At 41.4% G+C, this 16004-nt stretch overlaps 1 protein-coding gene and 1 long non-coding RNA gene across 15 annotated transcripts in view; one reads left to right on the top strand and one right to left on the bottom strand.

The window, feature by feature from the left end:
- The window catches only part of LOC138761073 (uncharacterized), a 34372-nt gene extending 22816 nt beyond the window's left edge, over nucleotides 1-11556 (bottom strand). The window contains exon 1 of the long non-coding RNA XR_011356099.1: nucleotides 11328-11556. This is a non-coding gene — a long non-coding RNA (uncharacterized lncRNA). The remainder of the gene's footprint in view (nucleotides 1-11327) is intronic.
- LOC138760976 (astrotactin-2-like) overlaps nucleotides 1-16004 on the top strand; it is a 1981947-nt gene that overhangs the window by 1734701 nt on the left and 231242 nt on the right. The window lies entirely within an intron of this gene.

Raw genomic sequence — 16004 nt, 5'->3', positions numbered from 1 at the left:
TAAAATCAAGCCCATATCTACCACTTCAGCTGGAAGCTTGTTCCATGCTCCCACCACTCTCTGAATGAAGACGTTGACCCTCATATACCCACTAAACTTTCCCCTTCACCCTTCACCCATGTCCTCTTATTTGAATCTCACACACTTCAATGGAAAAAGCATATCTCCATTTATACTGTCTATCCCTCTCATAATTTTAAATACCTCTATCAAATCACCCCTCATTTTTCTATGCTCCAGGGAATAAAATCCTAACCTGTTTAAACTTTCCCTGTAACTCAGATCCTGAAGATCGAGAAACATCTTAGTTAATCATTTCTGCACTCTCTCTATGTTTTTGATATCCTTCCAAAAGTTAGGTGACCAAAACTCCATACTATACTCCAAAATTGGCCTCACCAATATCTTATACAACTCTTTAACATAATATCTCAACTCCTTCACTAATTTCTTTGATTTATGAAGGCCAATCAGCCAAAAGATTTCTTTACAACCCAATCCACATGTAACACCACTTTCAGGGAATTATGTATCTGTATTTCCAGATCCCTCTGTTCTACCTCACTCCTCAGTGTCCTACCATTCATCGTGTATGTTCTTGGCTTATCCTTCCAAAATGCAACACCTTACATCTGCCATTTTTTAGCCCACTTTACCAGATGGTCCAAATCCCTCTGCAAGCTTTGAAAACCATCTTCGCTGTCCACAACAATTCCAATCTTAGTGTCACCTGCAAACTTACTAAACCAATTTACCACATTATCATCCAGATCATTGATATAAATAACAAACAAAAATGGCTCCAGCACTGACCCTGAGACACACCACTGGTCACAGGACTCCAATCTGATAAGCAATCATCCACCACTGCTCTCTGACTTCACCCATCTAGCCATTGTTGAATCTAGTTCATTACTTTGAACATTACCATGAACATCTAGTGTCTGAACCTTCCTGACTAATCTCCCATGTAGGACCTTGTCAAAGGCCTTACTAAATTACATGTAGACAACATCTGCAGCCTTTCCTTTATTAACTTTCTTTGTAACCTCCTCAAAAAATTCAAGAAGACTGGATAAACACAATCTATCATGCATAAAGCCAAGATGACTATACCTAATATCCAAATAATCTCTTAATATACCTTTAGAAATCCTTTGTATTTTCCTTCATATTGTCTGCCAAAGCAACCTCTTGTCTTCTTAGGCTTTCTGATTTCCTTTTTGAGATTTTTCTTGCATTTTTTATACTCCTCAAGTACCTCATTTGCTCTATGTTGCCTTGACCTGCTATATACCTCTCTCTTCTGCCAAACCATTTCTGCAATATCCCTTGAAAACCAAGTTTCCCAATACCTTCAAATCTTGCCTTTGATTCTGACAGGAACATACAGACTCTGTATTCTCAAAATTTCACCTTTGAAGGTCTTCCACTTTCCTCGCACATCCTTGCCAGAAAACAACATTACAATCCACGCATTCTAGATCCTTTCTCATTTCTTCAAATTGACCCTAACTCCCCAATTTAGAATTTCAACCAATGCCCAGAGTGACCCTTCTCCATAATTAACTTGAAATTAATGGCATTATGATCAGTGGACATAAAATGTTCCCCTACACATATCTCTGTCACCTGTCCTATCTCGTTCCCTAATAGGAGATCCAGTATTACACTCTCTCTAGTTGCTACCTCTATATATTGGTTTAGAAAACTTTCCTGAACACATTTGACAAACTCCAAGCCATCCAACCCTTTTATAGTATGGGCATCCAAGTCAATATGTAGAAAGTTAAATCACCTACTACACAACTTTATGTTTTCTGCAGATGTCTGCTATCTCTCTACATATTGTTCCTCCAATTCTCACTGACTATTGACTACCAGTATAGACATTCACAATGGACATAGATGGGACTCCAATACGAGTGGCCGTCTTTACTCTGCACGTTCACACATTGGTGTACATACTCTACCGAATGGGACTTTCACACACACACACCCAGTTCCTTGTACCAACAGGGGTACAGATCTCTGCAAGTATTGATCTATCGCAGTATTATGGCTCAACTTCAGTGAAGTGCATTCGTTACCTGTGACACTTCCAGCAATGTCCACAGCAGTGACCTGGTATGGAGCGATACCCGGGGCTTGGACCATAAGGCGGAAAGAAAGAAATGCATTGATGTTTTATACAGTTCTGATCTGGCCATTCACCAATAATTACCCTAGGTGATTTAAATTAGCCAACAGTAAGGTGTGCACTAATGGGTGGCTGTGTGAAAGTCCCAGAGAGATTTGTTGCTCATTGAAACACACAAACTGATTCCCTCCGATTAGCCACTTCAGTGTCTTGCTGAAGAAACTTGCCCCATTGGGGTTTTACAAATGTTAACCTCTTCTTCTGCACATCATCACAGAGTTCCTTTTGTTTCCCTTATTTCAGGTGAAACACTCTAGCCAGTGATTTCCTCTTGTACGGACCTCAAGGGTTTTTAACAGGCTGAACTCAGAACTCACAACCCGTCTTCAAAATGGGGTTTCGACAAGCTGCGAGCTTGCCATGTTACAGGCTCCAAACACCACTACAGAAAAGAGATTCTCTCTTTCACTTAGAGAAAGCCTGTTTGCTCTCCTCTCTCTGCTTCCAAAACCACATAACCTTCTTATAACAGCAAACTGCAACAAGACAGATTACAGAACCAGACCCAATCTTCTAAGTCTGTTCATCTGTTGCTTTTAAAACAATAATCCATTACTCCACAGCATGTTCAATTAACACCTACTTGTGAAGTCTCTTGAGCTTAGGTCCTTATGAAAACCTCTAGCAAAGCAGTTTTTATGGTCTTTACAAAGGCACCTGGCCCGGAATGTCTGGTTTGAGCAAAGCTCTTGCATTTTAAATGAAGTCTGTTTTGTGAAGTGTTTGTGTTTGTTTGTGACCTACATTACCCCCACAATCTTTCTCCTTCAAAAACATATCTACATTATAAAATATAATCAGTCACACAACAAGTCTTTGCTGATTAAATGAGCTGGTGTAGTGAGTGAAATCAGTGATGGTATCACAGCAGTCTGTTTGAATGAGCATTTCATAGATCCTCACATCAAGAAGAGGAACAGCTTAAAGGATAATCTTCTCCTGTGGAGGGGATGGGGGTATTGGGAGAGCTCTAAAGATAGATTAGTCAGGAGCCACGTCCGGTGGGGGAGCCAAAGGGGAGGCCGATCACAGGATGGATGGAGCACAGGAAGCTCCACTCTCACGGGGTTTCCCCCTGCAATTTACTGGCAGGATGACACTGCTAAACTTCGCCTCAGCCCTGCAAACTTGAACAGGATCTCCCTGCTCCTTGTATGTATTTTGATCCCTCCAGGAAGATAATGGCTTCCCAGACTGTTTTCCCAGTTGCCAGTCCCATGAGGGGCAAGACTACCCCTCCAAGGTCATGCTATGCAGTGATGACTAAATAGCCCTCTAAAACACCAGTTACTTTCATCATCATTGGGAAGTGATACCCACGATCAGTGCCCACTCCCTAACAATGCGTGTCCCTACTCTAATAGTGTGCCACTGCAGCCGGCCAAACAGACACCATTCTAGGAGGGCAGGGAACATGGCCCGGACCGCAGTCACCACCCATTCCACAAGGTGGTGCCATAAACAACCCCTTCTGGCAGAACCGGCAAGATATTGGTAATCGTCTGTTGGTCAGATGGACTACCCAGGGCACTTGCTCCCTGATGAGACAGGAGGACATTGGGAGCACCTTCATTCCATAACCATGGGAGCAGCATGGCTAAGTGTTTGCTTGGCTACTGGCAGGATCAATTCCTCTACCTGGTTAGCTCCTTGGTGGAATAGTCCCGGGACTCTGTGATTTTGCAGTGACCATATACATGACCACCTGAGGTTCCCCCATTTTTGGCTAACTCCCCATTGTTGGCTATCTCCCCATTTTGGATGGTCAGTGGGGTGTCCTGGTGGCATCCCTGGGCCTACGTGGTCACTAGTAATCCTTGCTAAAACTCAGGCACACGGGGGAAAGATGTGTATTGTAGGACTCAGTTTCCTCATGGACATTACCATCCATCCACATATACCCAACCCCCAAACATGTTTTGATCCCTTCCCCCTGCAGGACAATGGGTTGAACTTTGCCTGGGTCAAGCTGGGAGCCAGACCAGTGAGCTGCTTGCAGCTACTGCGTTTCAATCAGCTTGAAATCTGTTGCCTTGATTTTTATTTCTAGATTGGTCACTTGCACTTGGATAGTCTGCACTGGCTCCTGTAGTATCCAACAGTGATATTGTGGAGATTCTATCTCCCTATCTTTCTGGGCACCTTGATTACTTAAATCAGATGTGATACCCCACTGGCACCTAAGAAGGGATATCAGTAACCTTAGGACTCCCCCATGACCCCCTGGCCTCAGGAAACCCCAATTCTTCCAAGAGGGAGACTACATGGTGCCCTATTTTCACTCTGTGGGGTTCCAGCCTGTCAATCCAGCTGACCGGCATGGCATGATATGGCTTGCCAGCCACATCTCCAAATGGCTGAAACCCTGACGCTTGTCAGTCCACCCGGGAATTTTATATTCCGACCCCAGTGTTCCTTTACTAGCTGTGGGTCATCTCCTGCTGCCCCCGCTGGTGACCAAAGAGTGCACACTCGACAGTCAGGGAGTTTCACACATGCACCCATTCCCCTGTACCAACAGGGGTGCAGTTCTCTGCAAGTTCTGATCTATTGCAGTGCTATGACTCAGCGTCAGTGTGGTGTACACCTTAGCTGCAACACTTCCAGCGATGTCCAGAGTAGTGACCTGGCATGGAGTGATGTCTGGGGCTTGGACCCTGAGGCAGAGAGAAAGAATTGTGCTACGCATCGATGTTTTATGCAGTTCTGATCTGGCCGTCTCGCCAATAACTACCCTAGGTGATCTAAATGAGCCATCGGCAATGTGTGCTCTTATGGGTGGCAGGTCCAACCTTGATTGTCAGGTGATGTGACATCTGAATGCGTTTCAGACAGGGAGGACACATGACCACCCACAATCCACAATATTCCAGACAGGCAGAGGAAGCCACATTTTCCGCCACAATCCATATGTAACATGCGCATAGTCCTCTAGAAGGTGATCTGAAGATGATCGTGAAATCCTGAATACAAATATATTCTTCTAATTTGCTTTTAATTCTTTGATTAACTTGCATAGTCCGCAACTATGACTTTACCACTGCACATTTATGAGGCACCACACTCTGCATTTCTGACTTAACATATAACATAACATAACAATCACAGCACGGAAACAGGCCATTAGGCCCTTCTAGTCCGCACCGAACCAAACACCCCTCTCTAGTCCCACCTCCCTGCACAATGCCCATAACCCTCCATCTTCTTCTCATCCATAGACCTGTCCAACCTTTTCTTAAATAATACAATTGACTCCGCCGCCACTATTTCTCCCGGAAGCTCATTCCACACGGCTACCACTCTCTGAGTAAAGAAGTTCCCCCTCATGTTACCTCTAAACCTCTGCCCCTTAATTCTTAACTCAAGCATTCAGTGTCCACCAGAACATGCCTTCAGATTGAGTGTGCTCTTTCTCAGTGGCACTTTGTCAAACTTTGTGTTTCTAACTCAGTCCATGGTGAAATTGTCAGCAGCTTTAACAATGTTGACATCAATGCACAGTCAACTATTGCTGCTAATGTACTAATCTTCACTCTTCACATTACTCCTCAGTGTTTTTTAATGTACAAGCCTCTCTTTGTAGTTTTCTGTGCTGTGTTACCCTTGCATTGTGAAGATGTTTGGCAGACATTATTTTGGCTTCAGTCTTAATAGATTGCAACATGTTTGTGTCAGTAGTCCATAAATGCCCTTGTGCTGAACAAAGCCTGACAATATAAGAAACATGCACACTGAAGAAAGGAAGAAACTTGATGGATATGGCAGCCAAAGTGTCTGTTTCTGTGCTATATGACTCATTTGATCCATAAATCGAAAGCCATTCAGCCCTTCATGCCTGCTTATCTTTTACCTGTGCATTTTCATGCACTAACCCATATTTCTTGACTCATGTAAAGCTAAAAATATGTCATTGGCAATCATAAGTATAATCTTTCAAAGGTCCCTTGGAAAGAGACAGCTCAGGTAATGTGCTGCATTGACATGAGTCAAAGGAATCCAACTGATATCTTTCTTTGGTGTTAACTAATATTAGAAACTTCATTGAGGTACTGCAATTAGAATCTGAGCAATTTACCTGAGAAGAAGGCAATGGTTCATGAAAGAAGGGAAACCTTACTGTTCATCTCAGATTTCTGAATTCAGATTTCATATTTCTTGTCAGAGTACACACATGACATCATGTAAAACACTAAGATTCCTTTACTATTCATTGGTAATGCAAAAAAACGCTGTACACAACATACAGTGTAAACAAATAAAGAAATTTAAATAAACTGATTGAGCAATACAAAGAGAAAAAATAATTACGTGCAAAGGTAAGTGTCTTAAATGAGTCCTTAATTGAGTCTGTGGTTGAGAACCCTCATGGTGGAAGGGTAGCAGCTGTTCTTGAACCTGTTGGTGCCCGTTTTGTTGCACCTATACCTCTTTCCTGATGGTAGCAAGCGAGAACAGAGCATGTGCTGAGTGATGTGCCTCCTTGATGATTGCTGCTGCTCTCCAATGGCAGTGTTCCCTGTTGATGTTCTTGATGGTGGGGAGGGTTTTGCCTGGGATCTGATTTGTAGGAATTTTCAATTGGGGTTTTTGGTTTCCTCAACTGGACAATGATGCAGCTGGTTAGCACACTTTCCACTACACGTCCGTAGAAATATTCTAGGGTTTCCTATGTCATTTCAAACCTCCACAAACCCCTAAGGTAGTAGTGACAATGATATGCTTGACTACACATGCTCTCCTTCCTGACAGCATATGCTGGAGGTCATGGGACATGAGGAACTGCTTTCTGTCATTGCTGGATTTCCTTTAGTGTGACCAAAGGATGATATTTGATTCCGTTCTTTCACTTTGCTTTCTGCACATGGTGGTTCCTAGCTCTTCTAAAGGTCATATTGTTAGAGAAGGCAGCACGGTTTCATAGTACGGTCAATGTTTTCCTGAATTGTGAATGAGGTGGCCACTTTGAGGCTGATCTTAGCCTCCTATTCTGATGATCAGATCAATATACCTACACACAAAACCCCTATCATCCATTCTTTTACCGGGACCTGACCAACACAAGTCATCAAGATCACTTTGAGTTAAACAAATGGTGACTGCTGAATGATGACACCTAAAGAGCAACGTGAGGTGGGCTCCCACCACTTACTATTTGACAGGTCAAGAAGCAAATGTTATTCAGTTGAGGAAGGGAATGGAGCTTGCAAACAGACCATTTAAAGGCACAGGAGTTTCCCAGAAAGTCAGGCAGGATTAATTGCTTTTTTTCCTGTCTTCTTTGCGTACACATGGATCCGAATAATGCCAGAGATGTGGCTGGGAAGGACAAATGAAATGCTGAATGAGTGATGTTTGAAGACTTCCTGAAGTCAACCCATGCAAAAAAATTCTGTTGTTAATTTCATGTCCAATTTCATGTCCGCTGATGAAATGCCTAATTGAATGGGGAAGAGACTACAAATTGGTGAGGAACTCACTTCTCAGACTACATAAAAGCTCTTTCCTTTTTAAATTCAATGTTTTTACATTTTAAAATTTAGACATATAGCATGGTAACGGGCCCTTCCAGCCCACAAGCCCCTGCCGCCCAATAGCACCCAATTGACCTACAACCCTGTATGTTTTGAAGGGTGGAAGGAAACCAGAGCACCTGGAGAAAACCCCCCAGACATAGGGAGAACAAACAAACTCCATACAGACAGCAGCAGATTCGAAACCTGGCCGCTGGTGCTGTAAAGGCATCTCGCTAACTGCGGTATCACCATGCTACACTTCGTAGATCTTCCCTCAGAATCAAAGATTTCTCCTTCCATTTCAACGTCGTGGGTTCTGAGGTGACAGATGAAGCCAATGTGGGAGACATAGATTCTGCCACAGTTGTTGCAGTGATTAGTTAGGAGATGATGCACTCCTACCATATTGACTCTGGGTTTCTCTGTGCTCCTGTTGCATGGAGCCAAGGTTTTCAGTGCCATTTCAATGGCTCCTTCTCTAATTACAGTGGTGTTTGGCTCAGAATTACCTGGAGACATGGAGATGTTACAATTTTGCAAGGACGTTTTGAGAATCTCCTTGAGTCTTTTCTACCGTTTATCCATCAATTTCTTTGGTGCTCGGGTTTCCTCCCAGCCTTCATGGGCAGCACAGATTCTTGGGCCAGAAGGGCCTGTTAACGTGCTGTATGTTTAAATTTAAATTTAATTTACAATTTGTTCGATGATAAATTCATCATCATTAAGTAGAGCACAGCTTTTGTGCTGAATTTCATTTACTGCGAAATACAACACAAGGAATGGAAATTGTTTCATGTTTTCCAGGATCTTTATTGTAAGAGGATGGTATTTGTGCAGTGGGTTGTTCAAGATTATCTTTACCTCCTATGGATGCTGCAAGACCAGCTGAGTTCCTCTAGCATTTCTGTGTGTTTTTGTTCAAGATCATCTCCTTAGTGGGTGCTGATTCTAAACTCCATCCTCTCAAATGCTTCATTGGTGGTGATTTAGATTTCAGCATTCCAATGCATGCATACATCATGAGTGCTCAGATACTGAGATGAGAATAAATTTGGTTTTGTAACTAGGTTGAGCTGTTTCCGATTAGTCCTGTAAATTAGGGCCACTGGTAAAGAAAGTTTGTAGAAGGTGAAGTGACAAAGGTTGAAGAAAGTGCCAGAGCAATTGATGCAGCTCAGCTTGACAGCATTCTGCCCTCCCTGGCAGACCTTGAATTACAGCTCATTGATCATCTGCTGGATCCCACAGAAATGCCCTGCTGCAATGCTCCATCAACTGGAAAACTCTTCTTTCATGATCCTTCAGACAGTGGTGGGAAAGTGTGCACCACCAATGGCCACATCCATAATTAGTTTACTTCAAGCAGACTCAGAGGGTGATGGGAGGTAAATCTGCTGTATCATTTCAGAATACCAGAAGAAGATGAGGCTATCATTTCTTGGCCTATATCTTTCATTTCCTAAAAGCACAGGAACAGTGTATTTCCCAGAAAAAAATACTATACTTCACCTTGACACATTCCATTGTTTCTTGTTTCTCATGATATTCAGCCATTCAGAAAATCCTGATACCAAAGAAACTTCTAGACAAAGCCTGGTTTCTCCTATCTTTCTCCTTTGAACCTCTTTTTCCTCCAGGCCACCATTCAGGCTTACTACCATTATCAATGCTACAATGGTAGCCGATGATCAGAATCAAATAGATTGGTGAAATACAACCCAACTTCAAAGTGATCAAACACTTCCTTCCAAATGTCAGTGAAACACAGGAGCTTACACTACCAATGATAAATGAGATTGGAACTTGGAAAGAAGTAACGGTGAAGAAGTTTTGATGAACCACCTCTCCAAGGAGGTGTAACATGAAGAAAAGTGCAAAGCCAGTTTTTTCCAATGCTTCTGTGCACAAATTGACAATATCTTGGATCAAGTTGTAAGTTGTGCTGATTCCTGAGGGGATGAGACTTGAAGGAAAGTCTGGCTCTGTGTGTATTTCATCTGCTCTTATTGACCATTTTGCCAATTTCTGGCTGGGCCACTAGATGGATCACTTTGTAGTGCAAGAGCTCCTCATTGCAAGGGACAGATTCCATGGTTTCCTCCTCAAAAGAGAAATACCCTGTTTTTGTGATGCTGCAGGCAGTCATCATAAAAAAAAACCTTGCAGTTGTTGTACCGGTGGGTGGCAGCAGTAATGGATAGTATGGACTCTGCCACAGGCACATTTATTTGAACATTTCGAGGGTAAGGGAGCATGTGAGAAATGGGAAGAATATTATCTTGCTTAAAATGCTACTGAAGACATTAATTAAATCTTGTTTCCTTTGGAAAAGTAATGTAAGGATTTGTGTGGCAGCATCTGAGACATTGTAAAGAAATCGTTCAAAAAAGTGGTCATTGGGAATAGTTTGTTAAACACAAACTGGATATGCTTCAAATATTTTAGACTCACCTCAGGTTGATTTTTGGATAGAAATTGCCCATCTCTGTTACTTACACTGTCTTGGGTCTTGTCATTCCTCAATGAAGGGATCTGGCCCAAAATGTTGGTTATATATCATTATCTTTGCAACAAAAAGAATGCTGAGAGACTTGCTAAATTTCTCCAACATTTTTCTGTTAACTTGTCATTGAGTGCCATGTTTTCCATTCCCTTTGTATTTCCTGCTATAGAAATGTTATTCCCAGAATGCCCTCAAACATTGTCTACTTTCCACTTGGATCTAATTCCTATCATTCCTTAAGGCATTTGTGGAAAGGTGGTATCTGGAAAGACAGTTTGCAGTTAATGCAACAGAGAACATGATTATCAAAACCTCCAGTTAAGCATGAATAAGGGATGAGTCAAACTGATACATTGGGACAAAGTAGAAGGGGGGGGGGAATTCTCCTGTTATCCCCCAGAAGAAGAATTCATCAGTTCCCACCCACAGCTCTGGACCAATGGCTTTTCCAGAAATAAATCTATTCCTCTTTGGTACTTATGCTACTGTTACAAGTCCAGAGGACCCCAAAACCCAGCAGCAATAGATATTCACCAAGACAAATGTTTATTTAAACAAATGTTGCTTTTAATTATCTTTAAACATGAAAACAGAATCACACTTTAACTTAACACTATTGACTTAACTAATCTAACTTAACCCCCTTCTAATTCTAACCACACGTGTATGTAATATGTGTGTAAGTTCAGAAAAGTTCTTTGATTCACAGTCGAACTCACTTCTCATTCCTGCTAGTTCACTGGTTGCAGGCAATTCTTATACTGTGCGCCGAATTTAACATTTATAATGTTCACCAGACTTTGGTGCTTGAAAGATAAATGGTTACTGCTCAGAAAGATTATAGTCAGTTTTCAGAGAGAGATTTGTTGTTCCAGGACACCCACAACTGATAGCTTTATAATCAGCCACTTCAGTGTCTTGCTGATGAAACTTGCCCCTGCCCTGGGTAAACTTGTACCTCTCACTTTATTCATTTTAGATTGGTCACAGTGTTTGAGCTACCGAAAGAAAATAGACACACATGCTGAGAGCATTTCAATTTATACAAATCTTTATAACAAATTCTAAAGCTGATATCAAACTACAATATGCAAGCCCTTCCCAATTATACTTATCAACGTCTGGACTGGTCCCAACTGCCGAAGCGAGGCAACGACCGCACACTTGTACTAGGTTGTCAGGGCACCAGTAGTAGCTTCTCCATCTCCCACGACCAGGATGTTGACTGGACTCTAGAAGTTCTTCTTCTTGCTGAGAGATGTTGCCACCTCTCGGAGAGTCTCAAACTTCAGCAGCGGGACCATGGCTTATATTACCCAAAAACTGCTTACCCAAGCACCTATTCCCAGTACAGAAAAGAAAGATACACAAGCAAGCTAGCATGCCTAGGCTTCTATCGAATAACACAACTTTCAGCTTATCACTTTAAATACAATGTTTTATTTTGCGTCGAGGTTAGGCCTCTGCCTGAAAGACTGTGACCAAAACAAGCAGGAAGATTAAATGTTCTTGGTACACAGATGTCTTTTTGTCAGATAACTGCATCTCTGGGCCCCATGATGGAATTTAGCTTATGTCTGCTGAATCTCAAGCAGGTTACTGATTCTCAGCCTTGTAGGAGCAAAAAACATGGTTTAAAGCTGAAGCAAAAAGCATGGTTTAAATCCTCCAATACAGCCCCCTCAGGGTTCTCCAGATGATAACATTTTTCAGGTCACCACAGAGTTCATTTTTGTTTTTCTTATTTCAAGTGAAACATTAGACAGCCAATCCTCTCTTCTTGCATGAACTACAAGGGCTTTGACCAGGCTGAACTAAACACTCACAACCTGTCTTCCAAATGGGGTTTTCCATAAGCTTGCCAGCTTATCCTGTTCCAGTCCCAGTTGCTGTTCCTGACTGTAAAACTGTAGAACTGATCTCTCTCTCTCTCTCTCTCTCTCTCTCTCTTCCTATGTGAGAGAAAAAAGCCTGTTTGACTCGCTCTGCCTGTAAAACCACATGACCCTCCTAGAACAGCAAGTTCCACTCCAGACAAGCTCTTTCATCTGTTGCCTTTTTGTAAACAACAGTCAATTAGTGAAGTCTCTTAGGCACTTTCCAAAGCTTTTGCAAAGACCATTGGCCCCAATGTGTCTATCATGAGCAGAGCTCCAATATTTTAAAAATGATCTGTTTTAAAGTGTTTGTTTGTGACCTACACTAAAAACCCTGCCCCAATTTATCTCCCAAAAACCTATCTATATTCTGTCACACTACTGTCTCCACTCTGAAGTGGTTTACTGTAGCCAATTAACCTTCCCACAAAACATGGAGATATGGGTGGAAATTTGCAGCATCAAGTGGAATCTTATATTGTCACAGTGGAAGAAAGGGCAAACTCCATACAAAAAGCACCCAAATGCAGGATTGTGTCTGGTGTCTCTGGAGCTATGGATCATCATCTTAAATTAAGAGTTAAAAGTCAATACCTATTCAAATACTGACATAAACAGAAAGAAATATGATTCAAAAAGGCTTGGCAGGGTCAATGAAATTATTTCATATTTATACCTTTGAAATCTTTACAGAAATTTATTTGACATTTCTTTCCTGCAACTCTTTTGCATTGACTGGAGTTGCATTGTCTTTGATGGAAAGTTCTAACAATACGTCTTTATATTGCTTCCTGTCAGGGGCATTTACAAACATATAAACACAGGATAATCTCAGTTTCAGTTGGGATAAAAGTAAAAACACAACGCTGGAGAAACTCAGCAGGTCAAACAGTGAATTTTATATAGAAAAATATATAACCAATGTTTTAGGCTTAAGTGTTCGTCAAGACAGTGGGAAGGAAGGACTGTAGTTGGCCTTGGTGGGAAGGCAAAGGAGGCACTCAAAGCTGCCTTGCTGCTTTTCATCTCCTCGTGTATGGCTAGGGTAGATGAGGTCAAGCTCAGCCAGCACACACTCTGCTTGGGATCATCTTGTCATTTGACCTTGAATCCTCTTTAAAGGTTTGGATCGTGTTCAACAACCTTGAGTGAAAATGATGACAAGATTGCTAATGTTGCCATTCCATCGTCAGCTAGAACTTTACCATTGTTCTGCTTTCCAGCCGATAGTGAAATTTCCTGCATCTTTTTGATCTGATGTTTCTTTTCTGGTCATCTTCACCAAGCTAAAGATGAGGGAGAGTTAATGTGCATCAGCCACCTTGGAAGTGATGAGTAGCAGGCTAATCTTGTGACTGGGTAGAAGTGCCACTCTGCAACAGTACTCTGAAGTTGAATTGTTATTGTCTATGGTGCTGCAGGAATTAATCCCACTTTAAATTCACTCCTGGTCCATGTGACCAACGATTGGTCCACTAACTTAATGCACTCTTCATTCCTGGACAGTGATAACACTGGACAATGTAGATTTTGCTTCCTGAACACTTTTGAGTATATTTTGTGTAATTTGGCCTGCTGATCATGAAAATCACCTTAACATTTTTCTTTAATTTACTATATTTTAAATATAACCTATGTTTGTGATTTCCTGTCATATTTCAAGTCTACTTCAAGCATACGAAACTATGAAGTGCAACATGTCATTGAAAATTCATTTTCTGCATTCACACTTGGACTCCTTCCCTGCTGATCTTGGTGCAGTCAGTGACGAACATGGTGAAAGGTGTCACCAGGTCATTGCGATCATAGAAAAGTGGTATCAGGGCAACTGGAATCCATCAATGCTGGCTGACTATTGTTGGGCATTAATGCGAGAGGCATCAGATGCTGAGTACAAATTAAAATCAGTGGCAAAACATTTTTAGGTTAGTTGAACTAATGTAATGTGTCAGCATCATTGTGTGATTAAACATGCTAAATCCAATAAAAGTTAATTTAATGTTTCTCTAGCTTCCAACCTGATACTGCAAATTTGAAATTATCTTTGTATTTAGCTTGAAGTTGGGTATCATAAGCTCAAATCATTTTTTCAGGAAGAGAACCTTTTGAAAAAAATCTGTTGTCCTGTATAATCATGGCCACTTGCAAAACCGCACCTATTTGCTCCCTATCCCTTCCCAGTTCCCCCACACGGCATGAATACTCCTCCCCACAATTAAAGAGCATCTTTCATTCCCCAACATATCTAAAGATTGAAAGTGGAACAGGGAGAGCAGTACTAGACAGACAGTAGTTGTATTGTACATTTTGATATAGCAGTCAATAGAATGGTCAGCGAGTCCTACATGAACCTTATCCTTGCCACAGTCTAAAGAATTCCTCGGCAAAGAAGTTTGCTGGTGTTGTTTGATATTTGTATAAATGCACACTTCCATATTTTCCCCCACAGCACTGGACACGTATTGCATTCTACCTTGTAAGTGGAATCTCCCAATTGTAAGGGGGGGGGGGGGGGTTAATCCGTCTCCCTACATCTTTTTTTTTAGCTTGCTGTTGTTTGCAAAAGCAAACCACTACACAATGCCAGGATTCAATAAAGACCCTTTTTGTTTAAAACGTTATATTTTTTTCACTTTTTGGACGTTAGAAGCTGCAGGCTAGGCTGTTGTTAGTTAATAGGAGTGTGTTGTCTGACTGAAAAGCGCAAAAGGGGAGAGAGCTGGATGCAGCCTTCTGTTTTGCCCACTGAATCTGCCTCCAATTTTTGGAATCAACTCCAGCTCTCTCCACACCCAATTCTCGTAAGAAAATAGTGAAAGTACCAATTCTTACTGGATCTTATGTCTAAACATGAATTTTACACTGAACAGACATATTACATACATTCAGCAGCTGGAAGATTTTTGAGGTTTACCAGTGATCATTTCTCTTTTTAAACTTACTGATCCCTAATTATGCTCCCATCTGCAGTTGGCAACCTTGCACGTATACACAGAGGGATTTGCAACTGTCTGTTTCTCATATGTCCACTGAGATTTTACACAAAACTCTCCAAAAGAAGGAAGTTTTGTTTAGAAGGTGCATGGCTGTATTGGTCTTGAAGTTCTAATTCATACTCAGTACCGAATGTCTCTTTTATGTGATCAGCTGCAATCAATTCACAAGAAATATCAATCAGCAGTTTGAGAAATACACCGATACCATACAAATATGGATTGCTGTTGCATTTTTCTCATTGTTGGGAAATCCAATCAGATCTCTTGTTAAATATAAACTAGCGGCAGCCTGAATCAATCCCATTAATTTTAGACTAGACCTGATACCAGCTGAAGCTAATATTCCCACATCTGCTGGTTGCTGTCAATTGTGAGGTCTTCAGCCAATGGTTTTCCAGATCGCAGATGTTACCTGTACTGACCGGACATAATTTTGAGCTGCCAGAAATAATGTGGTAGCTCAAAATTATGCTTTTAAAAGCTGTTTCTTTCTGATGCTGTTGGCTTCACTGGGGTATTGTTTCTTCAAAATTGTTCCAGTGGCTTTCAAAGGATAGATGTATCCCAGTTTAAATGCAGTAACCAGTTGTGCCGAACAGTGTTTTTGTTGTTGAGCTGTCTGGATCGGCAGACTTTGGAAAAAAAAATCAATAACAGTGCAAAAATAAAAAATGCTACTGAGATGACAAAAGTTGAGTCTCCTCAATTCTGACGAATGGGTATGATCTTTGGAATAGTTATGCACAAGGTTTAATGACTATATTTTTCCCATTTTGCACATAACTTATTAATTTCCTTCAATTCTGAAATAGTAACTGGAGAGGGAGCCAGCATTGTTACCCTAAAAGCATCAACATCCAGGGACAAGTAGAAATAATAATGAGCTAAAGCGTAACTGTCAGTCCCAAAATTGGA

The sequence above is a fragment of the Narcine bancroftii genome, chromosome 1 (assembly GCF_036971445.1).
Source record: "Narcine bancroftii isolate sNarBan1 chromosome 1, sNarBan1.hap1, whole genome shotgun sequence".
Lineage (NCBI taxonomy): Eukaryota > Metazoa > Chordata > Chondrichthyes > Torpediniformes > Narcinidae > Narcine > Narcine bancroftii.
This window is presented reverse-complemented; position numbering and strand designations above follow the sequence as displayed.